The sequence below is a fragment of the Spea bombifrons genome, chromosome 2 (genome assembly GCF_027358695.1).
Source record: "Spea bombifrons isolate aSpeBom1 chromosome 2, aSpeBom1.2.pri, whole genome shotgun sequence".
Classification (NCBI taxonomy): domain Eukaryota; kingdom Metazoa; phylum Chordata; class Amphibia; order Anura; family Pelobatidae; genus Spea; species Spea bombifrons.
In genome coordinates, this window is record NC_071088.1 from 124,875,547 (window position 1) to 124,899,092 (window position 23,546).

The window sequence follows — 23,546 nt, forward strand, 5'->3', positions numbered from 1 at the left end:
GAGCAAATCTTACTATAGCTGTAATGATTCAAACTAGCAATGGGAACAAAATTACTGACATCTAGATGGTCATGATTGTTTAAGCCTTTAAATTCTTTAAGAATTAGACTGTACCCGGACTTCATAGACTAGGCACAAATTAAACAGTGGATGCTCTAAAATGCAGGCACTGCTGAGGGTCGAACTCAGGGTTTCCTATTTACTATACAGATGCTTTAACCAACTAAGCCACAGCGCCTCAAAGGCTGTGAGTGTTTGCAAAGCCATGGACTACCCTGCTCTTCAACATTTGACGATATGTTAGAGAGGAGCAAATCTTACTATAGCAGTAATGATTTGAACTAGCAATGGAAAATTGGGCTGTTTTGTTGTATTTTTAGCTGAAACTTTTACATTTAAAAGAAACTCACATTCTTAGTGGGATGTCATCAATTAAGAATCACAGGATAATATAATTCAGATATGCCACAAACACCTACCAAGAACTCAGATGTTAGGCTCAGTATAAACAAGAGAATTAGTGTGTTTAACCAGCACGGGATTATAGACGATGAGAAAAAATCTACTGAGATCTAGATGGTCACGATTTTTGAAGCCTTTAACTTCTTTTAGAATTAGACTGGACGCGGTCTTCATAGACTAGGCACAAATTCAACAGTGGATGCGTTAAAACTTAGGCACTGCTGAGAGTCGAACTCAGGATCTCCTGTTTACTAGACAGGTGCTTTAACCATCTAAGCCACAGCGCCTTGACACCTGCAGTCTGTTCTTTTTTTTTTTTTTTTTTCCTGGTGGCTCCTGTAAACACAGCATTGCTTTTTCATGGGGTTTTCTTCCATTTTTTCCACCATAGCTCTGTATACGTGTTGGGACTTAATTGGTTCCCATTTAAGTTTTTTTTTTTTATTTTTTTTTTTTTTTTATTACATTTATTTTTTTTCTGCATATAAATACAATATAGGCAATCGCTTCAGTATAGTATAAACTGTAACAATAGTTTGTCCCATATCTCATGTAACTCTATAATACATTTCAAAGAGCTGTTAAACTATTTCAACATTTGAATATCTATCCAATAAAATTATTTCCATTGCCTCTTAAAAGAACATAGTGAACAAATATACCAGGATATTAGTAACTGGCTCCTCCTGGCTTCTTGCTCCCAAGAAGAAAAAAAAAAAAAAAAAAAAGAAGAAAAGAAAGAAGAGGGTTTGACACTCACACTCATACTCCATTCATACCACTCGAGTCTTCAAAATTTTCAGTATTTTTACACGGTATTATGATTTAATAGCTATAGTCAGAGAATAGATTGGGATATTTTATTAACCAAGGTCTCCATATTTTATTAAATTTATATATTTTCTGATGCGCGTAGTAAAAGCCTCGTTCCATGACACATTGATGGTTAATTTGATTTATTACATGGTCTATATTAATAGATGTTTTTTGTAACCAATGTCTCGCTATGATTATTTTCATCGCTAATAAACATTGGATATATAATGCTTTTTGGTTAACAGAAAGATTTAACAAATTGATATGTAATAAAGCTTTTTCAGGAGTGGGATTTATATGTCTATTAAAAAGTTCCGATATTATCTTAAATAGTTCACCCCATGTGTGTTGTATCAGATTGCACTTCCACCATATATGCACATATGTGCCCTTTCCTAGTTCACACCTCCAACATGTGGATGTGGCATTACAATTAAATTTAGCTAGTTTCACGGGTATCATATACCATCTTAATACTATCTTGAAGTGCAGTTCTATCATATTCAAGCAGTGAGAAAATTTATTGACTTCGCCTAAGCTAGTTATCCAACTTTTTTGTTCTATTGAAATTTTCAAGTCTTGTTGCCAAGACCTTAAAATGGAGTTTTCGAAGGGAGTTTCTAATATTTCTAAAAAGGAATACCACTTCCTCAGCCCTTTAATAATTACTTCTGAAGAGAACATGTCCACAATCTTTTGGCTCAACAGAGATCTCTCTCCCACATATATATGAGTCTTTAAGTAATGACAAATTCTATACATAGTAAAAAATTCGGAGTCACTCAACTTAAAATCCTCCTTAAGCCGAGGAAAGGTATTGAATTTATTTGAGCTATATAAGTCGCCTATTCTCTTATTACTGAAGTTCTCCCAGTTTTTAAGGCTTAGTGATGAAATGTTATTAACGAGAATTTCCAGAGGTGCAGACATAACAACTTTATTTTGGAGTCCTACCCGATATTTAAAGCAATTCCAAAATTCTATGGCACTTTTTAGGGAAATAGGTAAAATATTTGTAATCGATTTTAATTTGTCCTGGTGTTTCCATAATAGACATTCTAGGTTTGCCATACCTATCAGTTCTTGTTCAATCATGAACCATTCCTCTTTACAACTATTTTTGTATTGTAGCTTCATTATATGGGTAAGTATACTTGCCTGGGCGTATCTTTCTAAACAAGGAACATTTAGACCTCCATTATTTCTACTAGCATATAGGACTTTTTTTGCTACTCTAGGCTTCTTATCTGCCCATATAAATTTTTCAATATTTTTTTGAAATGCTTGAGTCCACAAAGAGGGTAATTTAATGGGGATCATTCGCAATAGATAAAACCATTTTGGGATTATGTATGCTCTTATAACATTTATTCTTCCCATCCAAGATATAAATAATCCTTTCCATTCTGCTAGTTGGCGTATAAGTTGATCGCGAAGTTTTCCATAATTAATATCTATTATTTGTGTTATTTTCAAAGGGATGATAATTCCTAAATATTCGAATTTTGTAGACTCCCATATAAAATCTTATTCTTCCCCCAATCTCGTTTTTATATTTTCCGGTAGATTCATATTAACTGCCTGGGTCTTTCTTGTATTTAATTTATAGTTAGAGAATTCACTAAATACTGTAATTTCTTCCATCACTTTACTTAATGAGTTAATGGGATCATACAACGAGATTAAGATGTCATCCGCATACAAACTGATTTTATTATCTACATTTCCTATCACCAAGCCTTTGATATCTTTGTTATTCCTAATCCTGGCCGCAAGAGGCTCAATGGTTAGAATGTACAGAAGAGGAGAAAGAGGACATCCCTGCCTGGTACCGTTAAATATTTTGATCCAATCAGAAGTAAAACCTTGTCCTATCCCTTTAGCACATGGATTAGAATATAATGATAGTACCGAATCGATAAACCCTTTCTTAAAACCATATGCATATAATGTTTCTTCAATAAACATCCAGTTGACCCTATCAAATGCCTTCTCTGCATCGAGGGCCAAAAATAGAGAAGGCACTTTATAATTGGAAACATATTCGACCAGATCAATAATTTTACGCACATTGTCATTAGAATGTCTCCCTTTTACAAAACCAGTTTGATTTCCATGTATTAGCTGGGGACATACCTCTTTTAATCTATCAGCCAGTATTATTGAATATAATTTTGTATCTATGTTAATCAGCGAGATTGGTCTATAATTTGCTACATTCATCTCGTCTTTTCCTATTTTAAGAATAGGAATAATAGAGGCTTCAAGCATCCCATTCGGAAAGATCCTAGTAATCCGGATATCATTAAATACCTTAGTTAAGTGGGGTACCAGATGTTTTACTAATTTTTTATAGAACAAAGCTATATAACCATCTGGACCCGGAGCTTTATGGATTTTTAACGACTTAATCGCCCTACAAACTTCATCCTCTAAAAAAGGACTGTCCATTTGTTCCGCTACATTTTCTGGTATTTTCGGGAGCTTAGAGTCTATTAAATAATTCCTCATTTGTTCCCTATCCTGGTTTTGATTTGATATATGATATAAATTAGAATAGAATTCTCCAAAAGCTTTTCCTACCTCCTCAGGACTAAATACGTATTCCTTCCCCTTCCTAATTTTATATATTCTAGCTTTAAGTTTCCTTTTTTTTAGTTGGTTCGTAAGAAGTTTCTCTGCTCTATTTCCTGAATAATAGAATTTTTGTTTCATTTTAATTAAATTCTGATTAGCTATATTCAAGAGGCGCTGTTCAATCTCTTTTTTTATTTTAATCATGTCCGAAAAATCCTGATCGGTAGGGTTATCTCGACATTTCTTTTTAAGATTATTTAAGGAAATATGTAGATCTGACAATTTTTCATTTCTTTTCTTCCTATTATATGCTTCTCTCTTAATTAAATACCCTCTCAAGACGCATTTATATGCTGCCCATACATTCCCTGGGCTAATATCTTTAGTAAGGTTTTCCTGGAAGAATTGAGTTGATTCCTTAATGATAAATTCTAGACTTTCTTTACTTCTTAAAAGGAATTCCTTAAGCCTCCACGGTTGTGGACTCCGTCTATATTTTTTATTAATCGCAAGGCAGACAGGATCATGGTCAGACCATGCTATATTCCCTATCGATATACTCTTACAATCTTGTAATATTTTGGCATTAGTTAAGATTAAGTCTATCCGTGTAAATACTTTATGGTGTTGCGAAAAAAAAGTATAATCTTTATCTAAAGGTCTTAGAGCTCTCCAAATATCATATAGCTCATTTTTACCAAGAGCTTCTTGGAAAGCTTTAGACAACCTGAGCTGATTACATCTTTTATTTTTTGGGGTGCTTGTACTATCCCATTCAAAATCTAATACACAGTTAAAGTCCCCCAAACAAAGGAATGTTCCCTGGATATATTTCTGTATTTTATGTAAGGTAGTATTAAGAAAATGTATCTGTTTGGTATTTGGGGCATAAATATTTAATAACGAGAATATTTTATCATCTAGTTTACATATAACGAATACATATCTAGCCGATAGATCCTTTTGTCTATATATAACTTCAACTTTAATGTTATTAGATACTAATATAGCAACTCCCCGTTTTTTTTTCCGCGTTAGAGATGAGTGTTCTATCAATGTATATTTCTCATTTTTTAACCTATGTATATCACTGCATTTCAAGTGTGTTTCCTGAATACAGCACACATCTATATGTTCCTTAATCAAAAGGTCAAAAAGAGAGCGCCTTTTATGTGGGAGATTAAGCCCTTGTACATTCAATGTAATAAATTTAATTAAATCTATTCTATTACTTGCCATTAGTAATTATGATATATCTTAAACCATTCCATTTTGAAGACTCCAAAATTACCATATTCATACACTTAACTTTCATTATTCCCTTACAAGACACATTCATACACCACTCACATTTATACATTATTGTGGAAATCATTGTACTTAAACCTCCCGGTAAGTAAAACCCCCTTAAGAACATAGTAACCGGAGTTAAGGTACATCCACCTAGGTTGAGTCTCAAAGAAGGAGACGAGTTAATAAATTATTAGATAAATAAATAGGGAGAAAAAAAAAAATAAAATAAAAAAAAAAAGTGTATATATCGGAATAGATTACAGCGCATGAGCGCCCAGTGCCATACCTTACATTAACCTCCCTCAAGCTAACAAGTCCATTCCGTATATCATATCTCTATGTGCCAAATATATTCATATTATCTTATAATTAAGGTGTCTAATTTCCTATTCATATCCCTTTTGTGTTATTACTAGACTTGTGCATTCGTCTTCGGGCGAACATGAAAACGAGCACGAAGAGGCCGTTTTTTTGTTCGTTCCGAAGGAACGTAGAACAGAATACAGTGCCGGCAAACCGTAGGCGAAGACGAAGACTCACAATCACGAAGAATCGAAGATTCTTCGTGATCGTCTTCGTTTTTGCCGCGCAACCGCCAAAATTTCAAACAGGAGTGAGCTGATCCTCGTCTGTCCAATCAGCTCACTCTTGTGACGTAACGCTAAGGGTCTCGTCCAATGCCTGTGCTGCTGTTTTTTGAATTCTGAAGGCGCCTTTATAAGACCAGAGCTTGCCTGAGAGATCCATTCATTTTTCGCTGTGACTGCTTTGGCAACACTGCTGTGCTGCATCCGAGCGTTACAGAGAGAGATTGTTCTGTTCTGTGTGAGACTGGTAAGCCTTTCTCACAGTGTACTTCATCCTCACTTCAGTGCTACTTAATATAATTAATTTAATAATAATAATTTGATTAATTTAATTTTTTTAAAATTAATTTGTCATCAACTTTAGTGTAAGTGCTGTTGAGTTGACAGTGCACCCAGTGCCTCAGTGGCACTGGGGTGCCCTTGCCCTGGGCTGGCACTAGTGCCTATTGCCTGTCCTGCTTAAATAAATTAAATAGAATTTATAAATTACAATTTAATAGAATCTATAATTTAATAGTTCATTATAATATTATATATATATATATATTTGTCAGTCATATATATATATATACTATAGTATACTAGTGTAGAGTGTACTGTAGACATTCATCTACTAGTGTCTAATTTAAAATCAGTAATATTAATTAATATAATTAATAATTGAATTCATTATAAAATATATATATTTGTCAGTTATAGTTAGTAATAGTATACTAGTGTAGAGTGTACTGTAGACATTCAGAACATCTACTAGTGTCTAATCTAAAATCAGTAATATCAATAATTCTCTAATTCTTTCTTATCTTAATAGTTAATTAAATTAGCTATAAATAAAAGTAATAATATTAATTAATTACTACTAGCGTATAGTTCAGCTAATCTTATTAGTACTGGTGCTGCAGCTCTATAGTTTGTGCTTTGTTTTAGCAACAGTAAGAGACCAAGTCAATTTTTCTTAATTAATCTTTCATTTTATTTCATTTGTTTTGCTCACCTCAGTCCATCAGTGAAGTGAACTTGTTGGGCTAGTGAGTGCAGCCGCATAAGTGCTGTGTTTTTTTTTGATCAGCAAGCAGTGACGTTAACTGTTTTGCAAAGATTTTCTCATTTATTTTACATTTTATTTCAATTTTATTAAAAGTACCCTTAGTGTTTTGCTCACCTCAGTCCATCAGTGAAGTGAACTTGTTGGGCTAGTGAGTGCAGCAAGCAGTGAAGATAACTGTTTTGCTGTGACATTTTATTTTATTTCTAATTCTTTTCAAGAAAAATTGACTGTGACGAGCTGTACTAAGCAAAGCTTCAAGCTACTAGCTGTAGTACTAAAATAATTCTAATCTTCTTTAATCTTAATCTATAATATATTATAAATAATAATATTCTAATTCATAATCTATAATATAAGTAATTCTAATTCTAAATTCTAATTCATAATCTATATTCTTCTATCTATAATACATAATATATAAGTAAATTAGTTCTAATCTATTAATATTATATAACTTAATATTAATTAATAAATCATATACTGAATCTGATTTAACCTCACTTTAGCTTAGTGGGTTTGAGAGCGTCTGCCTAGAGGTAGACTTATAGTAAGGAAATATAGCTTTAGGCTAGCATAGTAGTAGGCTAAGCTCTTAGGCCCGTGTAAATTCAAATTAAAAATAAAATACTGCTAGTTATTAAATAGTTAATCTTGAGTTAATAATTTAAATAACTTTAGGATTTTGGCAGATTGCACACAGCACAGTGCAGTAGTGCATAGTTTTACTTTTTAAGCAGTAGCACTGAAGAGAACTTCCTCTAATTTTTTTGTCTTTAATTCATTTTTCCTTTTTTTTTATTTTTATTTTTTTATTTTTTTTTTATAGTTTTTTAAACACTACACTACACTACACTACACACACAACACAAAATTTGAAATGGATCCTCCTTTTGGGACTAAGGAGGGACAAGCTCCATCTACCACCACCACCACCACCACCACCAGCAGCACCACCACCAGTTCTAAGATGCAGCCTTTGCGTCAGTCTAGTCGGCCAAGTAGGCCAAGCTCTCGCTTATCATTTGGGGAAGCATTGCTTGAAGGATCATCAAGTAAAGGAAAGGCACCAAAAGCAGGCAGTAGTAGTGCGGCTAGGCCCACAAGCTCTATGGTTTTTTACGGAAAGCCTAAAGCACCAGAAGCACGTTCAAAGTTAAAGGGTAGCACAAGTAGTACCAGCCCAGTGACTAAAAAGAAGTGCCTTTTGCCCCAAGCAGCATCTTCCCCATCCACCAGCAGCATGCAAGGTACCAAGCAGAGCCAAATTAGCAGCAAGACTCAGAGGGGTCCCAAACCAAAGCGATCTCATTCCTTTGTAGGGAAAACCACCACCACCACCCCCACCTCTACCGCCTCTACCACCACTAGTGCTGCGCCTACTGTTCCCACTGGTACCGCCACGCCATGTCCTCCTAGTACCTCTAGCAAGCCACCAAGTCCTTACAAAATTTTTGTAAAGACAGTTAGAGAGAGGGCTACACATAGTGGAACTCCACCTAGCGAGGTAGCAGAGGAGCCTGAGACTGAGAGGCCAAGTGCAGAGTCTATTCTTCCTGCTCGCACTACTACTAGTCACGAGTCTCACGACGATATCAGTCTTAGCTCCAGCCTAGCAGGAATTCCATTCGATCTGGCTAATGAAGAGCTAGACTATGAGCCAGAGGAAGTAGAGGAGATGAGTGGTCAGGAATCAGATTCCTCAGGGAGCAGTGTCCAAATGACTAGTGCACAATTTTCCCCTGAGCCTCCACCTTCTCCGCTACGATCATCACCATCACCACCACCAGCAGCAGCAGCAAAACCTAGCAAATCTAAAGCAATTAGCAGTCCCACTATGGCCAGTACTGTTACCACCAGTTCCACCACCACTAGTTCTGCCTCTGTTCATCCACCCCGAGCAGTAAGAGCAGCACCCAAGGCACACTCCAAGGCTATGCGCGCCCCAATTTGGGAGCACTTTGAAAATGTTGAAGAAGGGCGCTATGGAAAGTGCAAACATTGTGGGAAGCTAATAAGCAGAGGGAAAGTGTCTGGCCATTTTACCAGTGCTAGCATGAAGCATCACCTCAGCACTCAACACAACGCTGTGCTATTGGGGAAAGATGCAGAGGTAAAACTTAGTGCAGGCAGCATAGCTGGTGGCCGTGGAAAAACCCCAACAGCTTCTTCTTCTGAGCCAATAGCAGCAGCAGCAGCAGCAGCAACTAGTGCTGGCAGCCAGAGACCAAGGCAGGTTGGAGCACTGCATGTCCAGCCCACCCTGGAACAATTTGTGGCATTCCAATCCAAAAGGTCAATGCCCAAACAGCAGGCCAATAAAGTAACGCGACTGATTGGTCAGTTCATTGCTGTTGGAGGGGCATCCTTCTCTATGATCGAAGGGGAGCCTTTCAAACAATTGATGGCGGCTGTGGCTCCACAATATACAGTTCCGTCACGTTCCACTTTCAGCAGGAACATTGTCCCCTCATTGTATCGGTCCTGTGTTGCAGCAGTGAAAGAGGAGCTTTCCAAGGCTGCTGGTCAGTCTGTTCATTTCACTACAGATTTGTGGAGTGCACCTAGCGGCCAGCATGCCTTTCTTTCTTTGACAGCACACTGGTGGCAGCCCGGTGTGTCTAAGGAAGCTGCTGCAGCAGGCTACCGATCTTTCCTTCTCCATGCAGAAGTGATGGATGAAAAGCACACTTCCCAAAACATTCTGCATGCGATGAGGAAAATGTTTAGCCTTTGGGTGGGAGCAGAGGCGGGCACCAATGTTGAAGTTGGTTTTGTGGTAACTGACGGAGGTGCCAATATGGTGAAAGCGCTGCGAGATGGTCATATTGTTGGTGTGCGCTGTGCAGCCCACATCATCCATCTTGTAGTGAAGGCAGCAATGTCAGAAGGAACTAATGTGGCAGCAGTAGTTCTGTCCCGCTGCAGAAAGATCGCTGGGCACTTTCACCATAGTGTTAAGGCTAGCCAACTTTTGAGGGAAGAGCAAGAGAGGTCAGGTCTTCCCGTACACTGCCTACGTCAGGATGTCAGTACACGGTGGAACTCCACGTTAGACATGCTAGAGAGGATTTTGGAGCAGCAGAGGGCAATCCATAATCTTGCCTCAGAGCACAATATTGGGATTACCTCTCCATTGAATAGGGAGGATTGGACAGTGATCGCCCAGCTAGTGGCAGTCCTTAAACCATTCAGGGATGCCACAGAAAATTTAAGCTCAAACACTGCCAGTCTGGCCCAGGTAATCCCAGTGTTCTCCCATCTAGGCAGCAAGATGGATGTGTTCCTTGGAAACCGTGAGGCTGTTCAAGGTGGCACTCTACATCCTGACGTAGCAGCCATAGTCAGGAAGCTGAAGGATCTGCTAAAAGTACACCTTCGCAAGCGAATGGAAGAGAGTCCCGAAATGATGCTAGCGTGCCTTTGTGATCCAAGAATTAAGGGAAAGCTAGCTTTGAAATTCAATGTTCTCAGTAGCTACCGGGAGCAATTGGTCAACAAGGTGCGTGACTGGCAGCGTAAAATGGGAATGCTGTCCGAGGAGGGTGAGGTGCAGGAGGAGGAAGAGATGATGTGGTCTGCTACCCCTAGCAGCAGCATCAGCAGCAGTGCCACAAGCAGCACAACACAGCTGAGTGGAGCAGCTGCGTTTTGGGAAGAGGCACTTGGCAGTATAGTTGGACCATCTGACAGAGCTAGCAGCAGAAAGGAGAGTAGTGCTGCTGAAATGGTCAAACTTTACCTCTGTGAAGTTCCTTCTGCTCCTAATGTTGATCCTCTTAGCTACTGGGATGAAAAGAAGAGTGTGTGGCCTGCACTCTCATGGGTTGCGCAGCAGCTTCTATCATGTCCGCCAACCACTGTTCAAAGTGAGCGCGTGTTTTCTATGACTGGAAACATACTGAGTCCACAGCGCTCACGCATGGCACCTCATCTGATGGAGCAGATTGCCTTTCTTAAATTCAATCTGCCCAAATTGGGTTACCCAGCTCTTAGCTTGGAAAGTTAAATTTTTTCTCTCTAATGTTTAAGGTAGTTTCTCCCCCTGGTTGCACTTGCTGCGGTGTGGCAATGCCTGCTACCTCCGCTGGTGTAGCCAATTTACGCTAGGGCCTAGTGTCTGAGCTCTGTAAGTCCGCTCCCAAACGCCTAGGACTGACAGTCTTTGGATGCTTTGCCCTGGGGTGAAACAGGTGAGTGGGTCGTCAATTGCCCACTCATTCACCTTTTTCCGTTTCCAACGCTGCTGCTGGTGGTGGTGCCAGTATCTTTTGCCAGTTCGCTTCCTGGCTGAAATCATGCCTCAGATGTCCCTAATGGAAAGGGTAGTTTCTCCCCCCTGGTTGCACTTGCTGCGGTGTGGCAACGCCTGCTACCTCCGCCGGTGTAGCCAGCTTACGCTAGGGCCTTGTGTCTGAGTTCTGTAGGTCTGCTCCCAAACGCCAAGGACTGACAGTGCTTGGATGCTTTGCCCTGGGGTGAAACAGGTGAGCGGGTCGTCAATTGCCCACTCATTCGCCTTTCCCAATTCTGCTGCTGCTGCTGGTGGTGCCAGTGTCTCTCTTCAATGCCAGTTCGCTTCCTGGCTAGTGTCATGCCTCGAATGTCCCTGATGGTAAGGGTAGTTTCTCCCCCCTGGTTGCACTTGCTGCGGTGTGGCAACGCCTGCTACCTCCGCCGGTGTAGCCAGCTTACGCTAGGGCCTTGTGTCTGAGTTCTGTAGGTCTGCTCCCAAATGCCAAGGACTGACAGTGCTTGGATGCTTTGCCCTGGGGTGAAACAGGTGAGCGGGTCGTCAATTGCCCACTCATTCGCCTTTCCCAATTCTGCTGCTGCTGGTGGTGGTGCCAGTGTCTCTCTTCAATGCCAGTTCGCTTCCTGGCTAGTGTCATGCCTCGAATGTCCCTGATGGTAAGGGTAGTTTCTCCCCCCTGGTTGCACTTGCTGCGGTGTGGCAACGCCTGCTACCTCCGCCGGTGTAGCCAGCTTACGCTAGGGCCTTGTGTCTGAGTTCTGTAGGTCTGCTCCCAAACGCCAAGGACTGACAGTGCTTGGATGCTTTGCCCTGGGGTGAAACAGGTGAGCGGGTCGTCAATTGCCCACTCATTCGCCTTTTCCAATGCTGCTGCTGCTGGTGGTGGTGCCAGTGTCTCTCTTCAATGCCAGTTCGCTTCCTGGCTAGTGTCATGCCTTAAATGTCCCTAATGGAGAGGGTAGTTTCTCCCCCCTGGTTGCACTTGCTGCGGTGTGGCAACGCCTGCTACCTCCGCCAATGTAGCCAGCTTACGCTAGGGCCTTGTGTCTGAGTTCTGGAAGTCCGCTCCCAAACGCCAAGGACTGACAGTTTTTGGATGCTTTGCCCTGGGGTGAAACAGGTGAGCGGGTCGTCAATTGCCCACTCATTCGCCTTTTCCAATGCTGCTGCTGCTGCTGCTGGTGGTGGTGCCAGTGTCTCTTCTCTGCCAGTTCGCTTCCTGGCTAGTGTCATGCCTCAAATGTCCCTTATGGTAAGGGCAGTTTCTCCCCCCTGGTTGCACTTGCTGCGGTGTGGCAACGCCTGCTACCTCCGCCAATGTAGCCAGCTTACGCTAGGGCCTTGTGTCTGAGTTCTGGAAGTCCGCTCCCAAACGCCAAGGACTGACAGTTTTTGGATGCTTTGCCCTGGGGTGAAACAGGTGAGCGGGTCGTCAATTGCCCACTCATTCGCCTTTTCCAATGCTGCTGCTGCTGCTGCTGGTGGTGGTGCCAGTGTCTCTTCTCTGCCAGTTCGCTTCCTGGCTAGTGTCATGCCTCAAATGTCCCTTATGGTAAGGGCAGTTTCTCCCCCCTGGTTGCACTTGCTGCGGTGTGGCAACGCCTGCTACCTCCGCCAATGTAGCCAGCTTACGCTAGGGCCTTGTGTCTGAGTTCTGGAAGTCCGCTCCCAAACGCCAAGGACTGACAGTCTTTGGATGCTTTGCCCTGGGGTGAAACAGGTGAGCGGGTCGTCAATTGCCCACTCATTTGCCTTTTCCAATGCTGCTGCTGCTGCTGCTGCTGCTGGTGGTGCCAGCATCTCTTCTCTGCCAGTTCGCTTCCTGGCTAGTGTCATGCCTTAAATGTCCCTTATGGTAAGGGCAGTTTCTCCCCCCTGGTTGCACTTGCTGCGGTGTGGCAACGCCTGCTACCTCCGCCAATGTAGCCAGCTTACGCTAGGGCCTTGTGTCTGAGTTCTGGAAGTCCGCTCCCAAACGCCAAGGACTGACAGTCTTTGGATGCTTTGCCCTGGGGTGAAACAGGTGAGCGGGTCGTCAATTGCCCACTCATTTGCCTTTTCCAATGCTGCTGCTGCTGCTGCTGCTGCTGGTGGTGCCAGCATCTCTTCTCTGCCAGTTCGCTTCCTGGCTAGTGTCATGCCTTAAATGTCCCTTATGGTAAGGGCAGTTTCTCCCCCCTGGTTGCACTTGCTGCGGTGTGGCAACGCCTGCTACCTCCGCCAATGTAGCCAGCTTACGCTAGGGCCTTGTGTCTGAGCTCTGGAAGTCCGCTCCCAAACGCCAAGGACTGACAGTGTTTGGATGCTTTGCTCTGGGGTGAAACAGGTGAGTGGGTCGCCAATTGCCCACTCATTCGCCTTTTCAATGCTGCTGCTGGTGGTGGTGCCAGCATCTCTTCTCTGCCAGTTCGCTTCCTGGCTAGTGTCATGAATCAAATGTCCCTAATGGTAAGGGCAGTTTCTCCCCCCTGGCTGCCTCTGTCTGCGGTGTGGCAACGCCTGCTACCTCCGCCGGAGTGGCCAGCTTACGCTAGGGCCTTGTGTCTGAGCTCTGGAAGTCTGCTGCCAAACGTTTAAGACTGACAGTGTTTGGGTGCTTTGCCCTGGGGTGAAACAGGTGAGTGGGTCGCCAATTGCCCACTCATTCGCCTTTTCAATGCTGCTGCTGGTGGTGGTGCCAGCATCTCTTCTCTGCCAGTTCGCTTCCTGGCTAGAGTCATGCCCAAAATGTCCCTAGTGGTAAGGGCAGTTTCTCCCCTCTGGCTGCGTCTGTTTGCGGTGTGGCAACGCCTGCTACCTCCGCCGGAGTGGCCAGCTTACGCTAGGGCCTTGTGTCTGAGCTCTGGAAGTCTGCTGCCAAACGTCTAAGACTGACAGTGTTTGGGTGCTTTGCCCTGGGGTGAAACAGGTGAGTGGGTCGCCAATTGCCCACTCATTCGCCTTTTCAATGCTGCTGCTGGTGGTGGTGCCAGCATCTCTTCTCTGCCAGTTCGCTTCCTGGCTAGAGTCATGCCCAAAATGTCCCTAGTGGTAAGGGCAGTTTCTCCCCTCTGGCTGCGTCTGTTTGCGGTGTGGCAACGCCTGCTACCTCCGCCGGAGTGGCCAGCTTACGCTAGGGCCTTGTGTCTGAGCTCTGGAAGTCTGCTGCCAAACGTCTAAGACTGACAGTGTTTGGGTGCTTTGCCCTGGGGTGAAACAGGTGAGTGGGTCGCCAATTGCCCACTCATTCGCCTTTCCCAATTCTGCTGCTGCTGCTGGTGGTGGTGCCAGTGTCTCTTCGATGCCAGTTCGCTTCCTGGCTAGTGTCATGAATCAAATGTCCCTAATGGTAAGGGCAGTTTCTCCCCCCTGGCTGCCTCTGTCTGCGGTGTGGCAACGCCTGCTACCTCCGCCGGAGTGGCCAGCTTACGCTAGGGCCTTGTGTCTGAGCTCTGGAAGTCTGCTGCCAAACGTTTAAGACTGACAGTGTTTGGGTGCTTTGCCCTGGGGTGAAACAGGTGAGTGGGTCGCCAATTGCCCACTCATTCGCCTTTCCCATTTTTCAATGCTGCTGCTGGTGGTGGTGGTGGTGCCAGCATCTCTTCTCTGCCAGTTCGCTTCCTGGCTAGAGTCATGCCCAAAATGTCCCTAGTGGTAAGGGCAGTTTCTCCCCTCTGGCTGCGTCTGTTTGCGGTGTGGCAACGCCTGCTACCTCCGCCGGAGTGGCCAGCTTACGCTAGGGCCTTGTGTCTGAGCTCTGGAAGTCTGCTGCCAAACGTCTAAGACTGACAGTGTTTGGGTGCTTTGCCCTGGGGTGAAACAGGTGAGTGGGTCGCCAATTGCCCACTCATTCGCCTTTTCAATGCTGCTGCTGGTGGTGGTGCCAGCATCTCTTCTCTGCCAGTTCGCTTCCTGGCTAGTGTCATGCCTCAAATGTCCCTAATTGTAAGGGCAGTTTCTCCCCCCTGGCTGCCTCTGTCTGCGGTGTGGCAACGCCTGCTACCTCCGCCGGAGTGGCCAGCTTACGCTAGGGCCTTGTGTCTGAGCTCTGGAAGTCTGCTGCCAAACGTCTAAGACTGACAGTGTTTGGGTGCTTTGCCCTGGGGTGAAACAGGTGAGCGGGTCGCCAATTGCCCTCTCATTCGCCTTTCCAATTTATCAATGCTGCTGGTGGTGGTGGTGGTGGTGGTGGTGCCAGCATCTCTTCTCTGCCAGTTCGCTTCCTGGCTAGAGTCATGCCCAAAATGTCCCTAATTGTAAGGGCAGTTTCTCCCCCCTGGCTGCCTCTGTCTGCGGTGTGGCAACGCCTGCTACCTCCGCCGGAGTGGCCAGCTTACGCTAGGGCCTTGTGTCTGAGCTCTGGAAGTCTGCTGCCAAACGTCTAAGACTGACAGTGTTTGGGTGCTTTGCCCTGGGGTGAAACAGGTGAGCGGGTCGCCAATTGCCCTCTCATTCGCCTTTCCAATTTTTCAATGCTGCTGGTGGTGGTGGTGGTGGTGGTGGTGCCAGCATCTCTTCTCTGCCAGTTCGCTTCCTGGCTAGAGTCATGCCCAAAATTTCCCTAATTGTAAGGGCAGTTTCTCCCCCCTGGCTGCCTCTGTCTGCGGTGTGGCAACGCCTGCTACCTCCGCTGGAGTGGCCAGCTTACGCTAGGGCCTTGTGTCTGAGCTCTGGAAGTCTGCTGCCAAACGTCTAAGACTGACAGTGTTTGGGTGCTTTGCCCTGGGGTGAAACAGGTGAGCGGGTCGCCAATTGCCCTCTCATTCGCCTTTCCAATTTTTCAATGCTGCTGGTGGTGGTGGTGGTGGTGGTGGTGCCAGCATCTCTTCTCTGCCAGTTCGCTTCCTGGCTAGAGTCATGCCCAAAATGTCCCTAATTGTAAGGGCAGTTTCTCCCCCCTGGCTGCCTCTGTCTGTGGTGTGGCAACGCCTGCTACCTCCGCCGGAGTGGCCAGCTTACGCTAGGGCCTTGTGTCTGAGCTCTGGAAGTCTGCTGCCAAACGTCTAAGACTGACAGTGTTTGGGTGCTTTGCCCTGGGGTGAAACAGGTGAGTGGGTCGCCAATTGCCCACTCATTCGCCTTTTCAATGCTGCTGCTGGTGGTGGTGCCAGCATCTCTTCTCTGCCAGTTCGCTTCCTGGCTAGAGTCATGCCCAAAATGTCCCTAATGGTAAGGGCAGTTTCTCCCCCCTGGCTGCCTCTGTTTGCGGTGTGGCAACGCCTGCTACCTCCGCCGGAGTGGCCAGCTTACGCTAGGGCCTTGTGTCTGAGCTCTGGAAGTCTGCTGCCAAACGTCTAAGACTGACAGTGTTTGGGTGCTTTGCCCTGGGGTGAAACAGGTGAGTGGGTCGCCAATTGCCCACTCATTCGCCTTTTCAATGCTGCTGCTGGTGGTGGTGCCAGCATCTCTTCTCTGCCAGTTCGCTTCCTGGCTAGAGTCATGCCCAAAATGTCCCTAATGGTAAGGGCAGTTTCTCCCCCCTGGCTGCCTCTGTTTGCGGTGTGGCAACGCCTGCTACCTCCGCCGGAGTGGCCAGCTTACGCTAGGGCCTTGTGTCTGAGCTCTGGAAGTCTGCTGCCAAACGTCTAAGACTGACAGTGTTTGGGTGCTTTGCCCTGGGGTGAAACAGGTGAGCGGGTCGCCAATTGCCCACTCATTTGCCTTTCCCATTTCCTTTTCCATTTCATTATTTTCCTTCTGATACACAACCAACCAAACATAACACACACAATAACACATATAACACATATAACACACAGTGACATCACACATAACACACATACACACACACTTACAATGCACAAAACACAAGGACCTTTTCCTTGTTATTTGCCCTGGCCTTCACTCACTAATAGCATTACATTAACACTATAACTCACACTTCACCCTATAACATTTTTCCATCCACATACCTGCCAACAGACCCAACTTTTTCAGGGACAGTCCTGCTTTTTTCCAGTCCTGTCCCATCTAATTTAGCTAAACTAGGTATGCAAAATGCAAATACACATAGGTAGTTATAGCTCGGTAGGTAACGCTACTATAAACATTTAATAAATATAATCAAGTACTAAATAATAAATCTAACTTTAAAATACATTTAAATAAACCCCTATTTTTTTTTTAAAAAAAAACATTAAAATTAAATTATTATTATTTAGACATAATCCATCTTTAACCAAACCAGTGCACTGCTACTAATCTTAAACATAACCGTACATTAACCCTAAGCTATTTTTTAGTTCTTGTCCAACATTTTTCCATCAGCATACCTGCCAACACACCCAAGATTTTGGTGGACAGTCCTGCTATTTTCCAGTCCTGTCCAATAAGTAAGTTGGGTTGTTGCAAAGTATGCCATTGTAAATAGGTAGCAAATGTTAGGCATGTAAAGTGGTCCAAAATCAATTTAAAAATGTAAAATATTCCCTATTCTTTTATTAAACATCTATGGACAGTACACCTCGGTATGTGTGTGCAACTCTATTGGTCGTTTCGGCAGGGGGCTCGCCTGCCATCAACGAATGAAGTGCATTCTGCAGTTCTGCAATTCACTCGTTGATGCCAGACCAGCCCCCTGCCGAAACGACCAATAGAGCTGCACACACGTACCTTCACGGCAGCTGCTGCTGCTGTGATGTGTTATTAACCCCGTATTAACCCCTGCTAGGCAACCAGGAGGAAAACGAAGATTAAACGAGCACGAAGAATGTCCGCGAATATTCGCACGAAGAGAAGACAGGAACGGGCGAATATTCGCGGAATACGAAGATTTTTTTTTCCCCGAAGACGAGCACGAAGACGAACACGAAGAGACCCCTGGTGCCCAAGTCTAGTTATTACTTCTATCTCTTTAAACCAATATCCGCTATTGTGTATTTGTGCTTAGATTCCATCCTTATTACGTAATCAACCTTCTTATGTCACATCTCATATAGCTTTGTGTGTATGTTTCTATACTTTTAACAAATAGTAAAATTCTATTGATTACACCCTCATTCTGCCATTCAATGTGAATTTCAATAAAAAAAAAAAAAAAAAAAAAACTCTCCACATAACTAGTGAATACAAATTAGGGTAAAGGGATTTCTGTCTCCCTTGACCAAATATCCTATGTAACCATCTTGTATTTAGTTTCCACCATATTTCAAAATTCTACTCTATCGTGTCTCCTATAGACTTATGCTTGCAAAAAAAAAAAAAAAACACATCTCCCTATTTCCGTCATATAGTGCTACCCCACTTTACATCGGGTTATCTTTTAGCCATTGCTTCACTTCATCGGCTGACGACATTTTAATTAATTGTTTCCCTACTTTAATAAATAATTTAACAGGAAAACCCCAGTTATAATAAATGTTGCGCTCTCGGAGTATTTTAGTCACTTCTTTAAACTCCATCCTTTTTCTTCTTGTATCAGCAGATAAATCCTGAAAAAAAAGTAAGTTTTGAAATTTGTCCTTCCCAGGTATATAGTCTCTAGATGATTTCAAAATTTTTTGACGTATATAAAAGGTTGAGCAACGTATAATTATATCTCGTGGTAGAGATTCTGCAATGTTCTTCGGTTTGATCGTCCTGTGTACTCTTTCCAGTTCTTCCTCTCTTACACTCCCAGGTATTTCCATATCTTTAAATAGTTCTTGTAGATAGCCCCTTAGAGATTCCTGTTTAATATCTTCTGAAATACCTCGGATCCTTAAATTCTTCCTTCGTGTTCTGTCCTCTGTATCAATTAATCTTTGTTCAAGAACTTTGATTGTACCTTCCTTTCGGACCAGTTCTTCCTTAATGAGATTTAGTTCATTTTCCAGGTATTCAGATTTTTGTTCATTTACTTTTAAACAGCCTTCTATTCTTTTATGTTCCTCTTTCCAGTCATTATGGATCTTCAAAATTTCTTCTTTAAAAAGATTCAGTTGTATATCCATGCATTGCTGCAAATAGTCCTTAGTAATCATTTGTGTAGTTTGAACACCGGGGCTTAGTGAATGTCTACTATGATCCTCAATAGTGATATCTGATAGACATATTGAATCCTCCATTTTTTTTGATCCCTGAGGTGAGAATAATGTTGTAATTTTTTTTATCTTTTTTCGGGTCAAGTTCTCTCTTTTCTCTTTTCTTATATTTCGTATCTTCTTTTTTTGAGGCCATCTTAAAGGTTTTTTTTTTTTTTTTTTTTTCTTTCCCTTTTTTCTTTAACCAATATTTAGATCTCCTTTATACAAGAGATATAATACTCATTAATCTATTTCCAGGGTCTCTTCAATTTCCATTAATTTTAAGGTTCCTATCTCAATTTCATACCGATGATATTCAAGCCAGCTTAGGTCTATTGCTACGTATATAAGAGGATACAGCAGTCTTCTCTTAAGTAGGCATTCAAATAAGAGATATAGCACAAGTTAGACTATTCCCCGGATCTTCTTCAAATTCCAATAGCTTTGGGTTTACCACTTCAATTTTATACAGTGGCTATTCAAACCAACTTAGATCTGTTGATATATATATCAGAGAATGCAAACAAAGTCATTTAAAATGTATATTCACCAGGGGGGTAGCTTCTGTAGGCCTCTCCGGGTCTATCTTTAACTTTAAAGCGGCACGGCTGATGTGTATCATCAATTCTCTTTTAAAGCCAGCGAAAATTTTCCTTCAGGACGGTATACCATACCATACCATATAAAAATAAAATTTTATATTGATGTTTATAAGGGGGGAGTGTATTTTGTCTCCACCAAAACGCAATATTGTCTCTGTCGTTTTCGGCACATTCACGCCCTTGTGGATGCTTTCGCGGCAAATATTAAACACAAAAAAAAAAAAAAAAAAAAAAAAAAACACGGAGTATCTCCTCAAACACCGATCACTTAGCTTTCTGTAGCCCCTCCGTGGTCCCAAATCCGCAATAGCCGTCTCTGATAGCTGATATAGCCGCCAAAGCCGTCAGAACCACCAAAAACCGCCCGTCCGTCCGCCGCACACCAATCGCTGGTCAGCCGCTTCCCAGCCGTTTGCCTCTCGTCTCTCGCCTCGCCAGCCCCTCGTCAGCCGCCTATCAGCCACCTGTCAGCCGTTCGGGTCTGTTCACGCCGTTCCGGACCCGGACCCGGACCCGGGAGATAACAAAAATCGACGCCGAAGATCAGAGGTCAGTAGGCAGCTATCTACCTCGCTCCTTCTCTGCTCGCGCGCTCCACCTCCGTGCGCGTCTCACGTCATCACGTCCTCCTCAATCGATGAGACCATCGACACCTGCAGTCTGTTCTAAAACCATGGAGTATCCTGCTCTTCAACATTTGACTGATATGTTAGAAAGGAGCAAATCTTACTATGGCAGTAATGATTTGAACTAGCAATGGAAAATTGGGCTGTTTTGTATTATTTTTAGCTGAAACTATTACATTTAAAAGAAACTCACATTCGAAGTGGGTTGTCATGAATTAAGAATCACAGGATAAGATGAGTCAGATATGCCACAAACACCTACCAGGAACTCAGTTGTTAGGCTCAGTATAAACAAGAGAATTAGTGTGTTTAACCAGCACGGGATTATAGACGATGAGAAAAAATCTACTGAGATCTAGATGGTCACGATTCTTGAAGCCTTTAACTTCTTTTAGAATTAGACTGGACGCGGTCTTCATAGACTAGGCACAAATTGAAGAGTGGGTGCTCTAAAAGTTAGGCACTGCTGAGGGTCGAACTCAGGATCTCCTGTTTACAAGACAGGCGCTTTAACCATCTAAGCCACAATGCCTTAGTGGCTGTTTTGGTTTTTCCAAAACCATGGTCTACACTGCTCTTCAACATTTGAGTAATTTGTTAGAGAAGAACAAATCTTACTATAGCAGTAATGATTTGAACTAGCAATGGAAAATTGGGCTGTTTTGCAGTCTTTTTAGCTGAAACTATTAAATTGAAAAGAAACTCACATGAGAAGTGGGATGTCATGAATTAAGAATCACAGGATAAGATAATTCACAAATGCCACAAACACCTACCAAAAACTCAGATGTTAGGCTCAGTATAAACAAGAGAATTAGTGTGTTTAACCAGCACGGGGTTATAGACAATGAGTAAAAACCAACTGGGATGTAGATGGTCATGATTGTTTAAACCTTTAACTTCTTTAAGAATTAGACTGAACCCGGAGTTCATAGACTAGGCACAAATTAAACAGTGGATGTTCTAAAAGTCAGGCAATGCTGAGATTTGAACTCAGGATCTCCTGTTTACGAAACAGGCGCTTTAACCAACTAAGCCACAGCGCCTTGATGACGGTGTGTTTTTCCAGAGCCATGGAGTACCCTGCTCTACAGCATTTGACCGACCTGTTAGAGAGGAGCAAATCTTACTATAGCTGTAATGATTCAAACTAGCAATGGGAACAAAATTACTGACATCTAGATGGTCATGATTGTTTAAGCCTTTAAATTCTTTAAGAATTAGACTGTACCCGGACTTCATAGACTAGGCACAAATTAAACAGTGGATGCTCTAAAATGTAGGCACTGCTGAGGGTCGAACGCAGGGTCTCCTATTTACTAGACAGGTGCTTTAACCAACTAAGCCACAGCGCCTCGAAGGCTATGAGGGTTTGCAAAGCCATGGACTACCCTGCTCTTCAACATTTGACGATATGTTAGAGAGGAGCAAATCTTACTATAGCAGTAATGATTTGAACTAGCAATGGAAAATTGGGCTGTTTTGTTGTATTTTTAGCTGAAACTTTTACATTTAAAAGAAACTCACATTCTTAGTGGGATGTCATCAATTAAGAATCACAGGATAATATAATTCAGATATGCCACAAACACCTACCAAGAACTCAGATGTTAGGCTCAGTATAAACAAGAGAATTAGTGTGTTTAACCAGCACGGGATTATAGACGATGAGAAAATATCGATTGAGATCTAGATGGTCATGATTCTTGAAGCCTTTAACTTCTTTTAGAATTAGACTGGACGCGGTCTTCATAGACTAGGCACAAATTCAACAGTGGATGCGCTAAAACTTAGGCACTGCTGAGAGTCGAACTCAGGATCTCCTGTTTACTAGACAGGCGCTTTAACCATCTAAGCCACAGCGCCTTGACACCTGCTTTTTCTTCTAAAACCATGGAGTATCCTGCTCTTCAACATTTGACCGATATGTTAGAAAGGAGCAAATCTTACTATGGCAGTAATGATTTGAACTAGCAATGGAAAATTGGACTGTTTTGTATTATTTTTAGCTGAAACTATTACATTTAAAAGAAACTCACATTCGAAGTGGGTTGTCATGAATTAAGAATCACAGGATAAGATGATTCAGATATGCCACAAACACCTACCAAGAACTCAGTTGTTAGACTCAGTATAAAGAAGAGAATTAGTGGGTTTAACCAGCACGGGATTATAGACCATGAGTAAAAACCTACTGACATCTAGATGGTCTTGATTCTTTAAGCCTTTAACTTCTTTTAGAATTAGACTGGACCCAGACTTCATAGTCTAGGCACAAATTGAAGAGTGGGTGCTCTAAAGGTTAGGCACTGCTGAGAGTCGAACTCAGGATCTCCTGTTTACAAGACAGGCGTTTTAACCATCTAAGCCACAATGCCTTAGTGGCTGTTTTGGTTTTTCCAAAACCATGGTCTACACTGCTCTTCAACATTTGAGTAATTTGTTAGAGAAGAACAAATCTTACTATAGCAGTAATGATTTGAACTAGCAATGGAAAATTGGGCTGTTTTGCAGTCTTTTTAGCTGAAAGTATTAAATTGAAAAGAAACTCACATGAGAAGTGGGATGTCATGAATTAAGAATCACAGGATAAGATAATTCACAAATGCCACAAACACCTACCAAAAACTCAGATGTTAGGCTCAGTATAAACAAGAGAATTAGTGTGTTTAACCAGCACGGGGTTATAGACAATGAGTAAAAACCAACTGGGATGTAGATGGTCATGATTGTTTAAACCTTTAACTTCTTTAAGAATTAGACTGAACCCGGAGTTCATAGACTAGGCACAAATTAAACAGTGGATGTTCTAAAAGTCAGGCACTGCTGAGATTTGAACTCAGGATCTCCTGTTTACGAAACAGGCGCTTTAACCAACTAAGCCACAGCGCCTTGATGTTGGTGTGTTTTTCCAGAGCCATGGAGTACCCTGCTCTACAGCATTTGACCGACATGTTAGAGAGGAGCAAATCTTACTATAGCTGTAATGATTCAAACTAGCAATGGGAACAAAATTACTGACATCTAGATGGTCATGATTGTTTAAGCCTTTAAATTCTTTAAGAATTAGACTGAAGCCGGACTTCATAGACTAGGCACAAATTAAACAGTGGATGCTCTAAAATGCAGGCACTGCTGAGGGTCGAACTCAGGGTTTCCTATTTACTATACAGGTGCTTTAACCAACTAAGCCACAGCGCCTCAAAGGCTGTGAGCGTTTGCAAAGCCATGGACTACCCTGCTCTTCAACATTTGACGATATGTTAGAGACGAGCAAATCTTACTATAGCAGTAATGATTT

General features: G+C 42.7%; 8 non-coding genes across 8 annotated transcripts; all 8 read right to left on the reverse strand.

Moving 5' to 3' along the window:
• Positions 1–675: 675 nt before the first annotated feature.
• TRNAT-AGU (transfer RNA threonine (anticodon AGU)) lies at positions 676–749 on the reverse strand. The gene has a single exon. It is a non-coding gene; the product is annotated as a tRNA-Thr (tRNA).
• A 19,954-nt stretch (positions 750–20,703) lies between these two features.
• TRNAT-UGU (transfer RNA threonine (anticodon UGU)) lies at positions 20,704–20,777 on the reverse strand. The gene has a single exon. It is a non-coding gene; the product is annotated as a tRNA-Thr (tRNA).
• A 440-nt stretch (positions 20,778–21,217) lies between these two features.
• Positions 21,218–21,291, reverse strand: TRNAT-CGU (transfer RNA threonine (anticodon CGU)). The gene has a single exon. It is a non-coding gene; the product is annotated as a tRNA-Thr (tRNA).
• Positions 21,292–21,526: 235 nt separating this feature from the next.
• On the reverse strand, positions 21,527–21,600 carry TRNAT-AGU (transfer RNA threonine (anticodon AGU)). The gene has a single exon. It is a non-coding gene; the product is annotated as a tRNA-Thr (tRNA).
• A 437-nt stretch (positions 21,601–22,037) lies between these two features.
• Positions 22,038–22,111, reverse strand: TRNAT-AGU (transfer RNA threonine (anticodon AGU)). Its single transcript has one exon. It is a non-coding gene; the product is annotated as a tRNA-Thr (tRNA).
• A 438-nt stretch (positions 22,112–22,549) lies between these two features.
• On the reverse strand, positions 22,550–22,623 carry TRNAT-UGU (transfer RNA threonine (anticodon UGU)). Its single transcript has one exon. It is a non-coding gene; the product is annotated as a tRNA-Thr (tRNA).
• Positions 22,624–23,063: 440 nt separating this feature from the next.
• TRNAT-CGU (transfer RNA threonine (anticodon CGU)) lies at positions 23,064–23,137 on the reverse strand. The gene has a single exon. It is a non-coding gene; the product is annotated as a tRNA-Thr (tRNA).
• Positions 23,138–23,372: 235 nt separating this feature from the next.
• On the reverse strand, positions 23,373–23,446 carry TRNAT-AGU (transfer RNA threonine (anticodon AGU)). The gene has a single exon. It is a non-coding gene; the product is annotated as a tRNA-Thr (tRNA).
• Between the last annotated feature and the right edge of the window lie 100 nt (positions 23,447–23,546).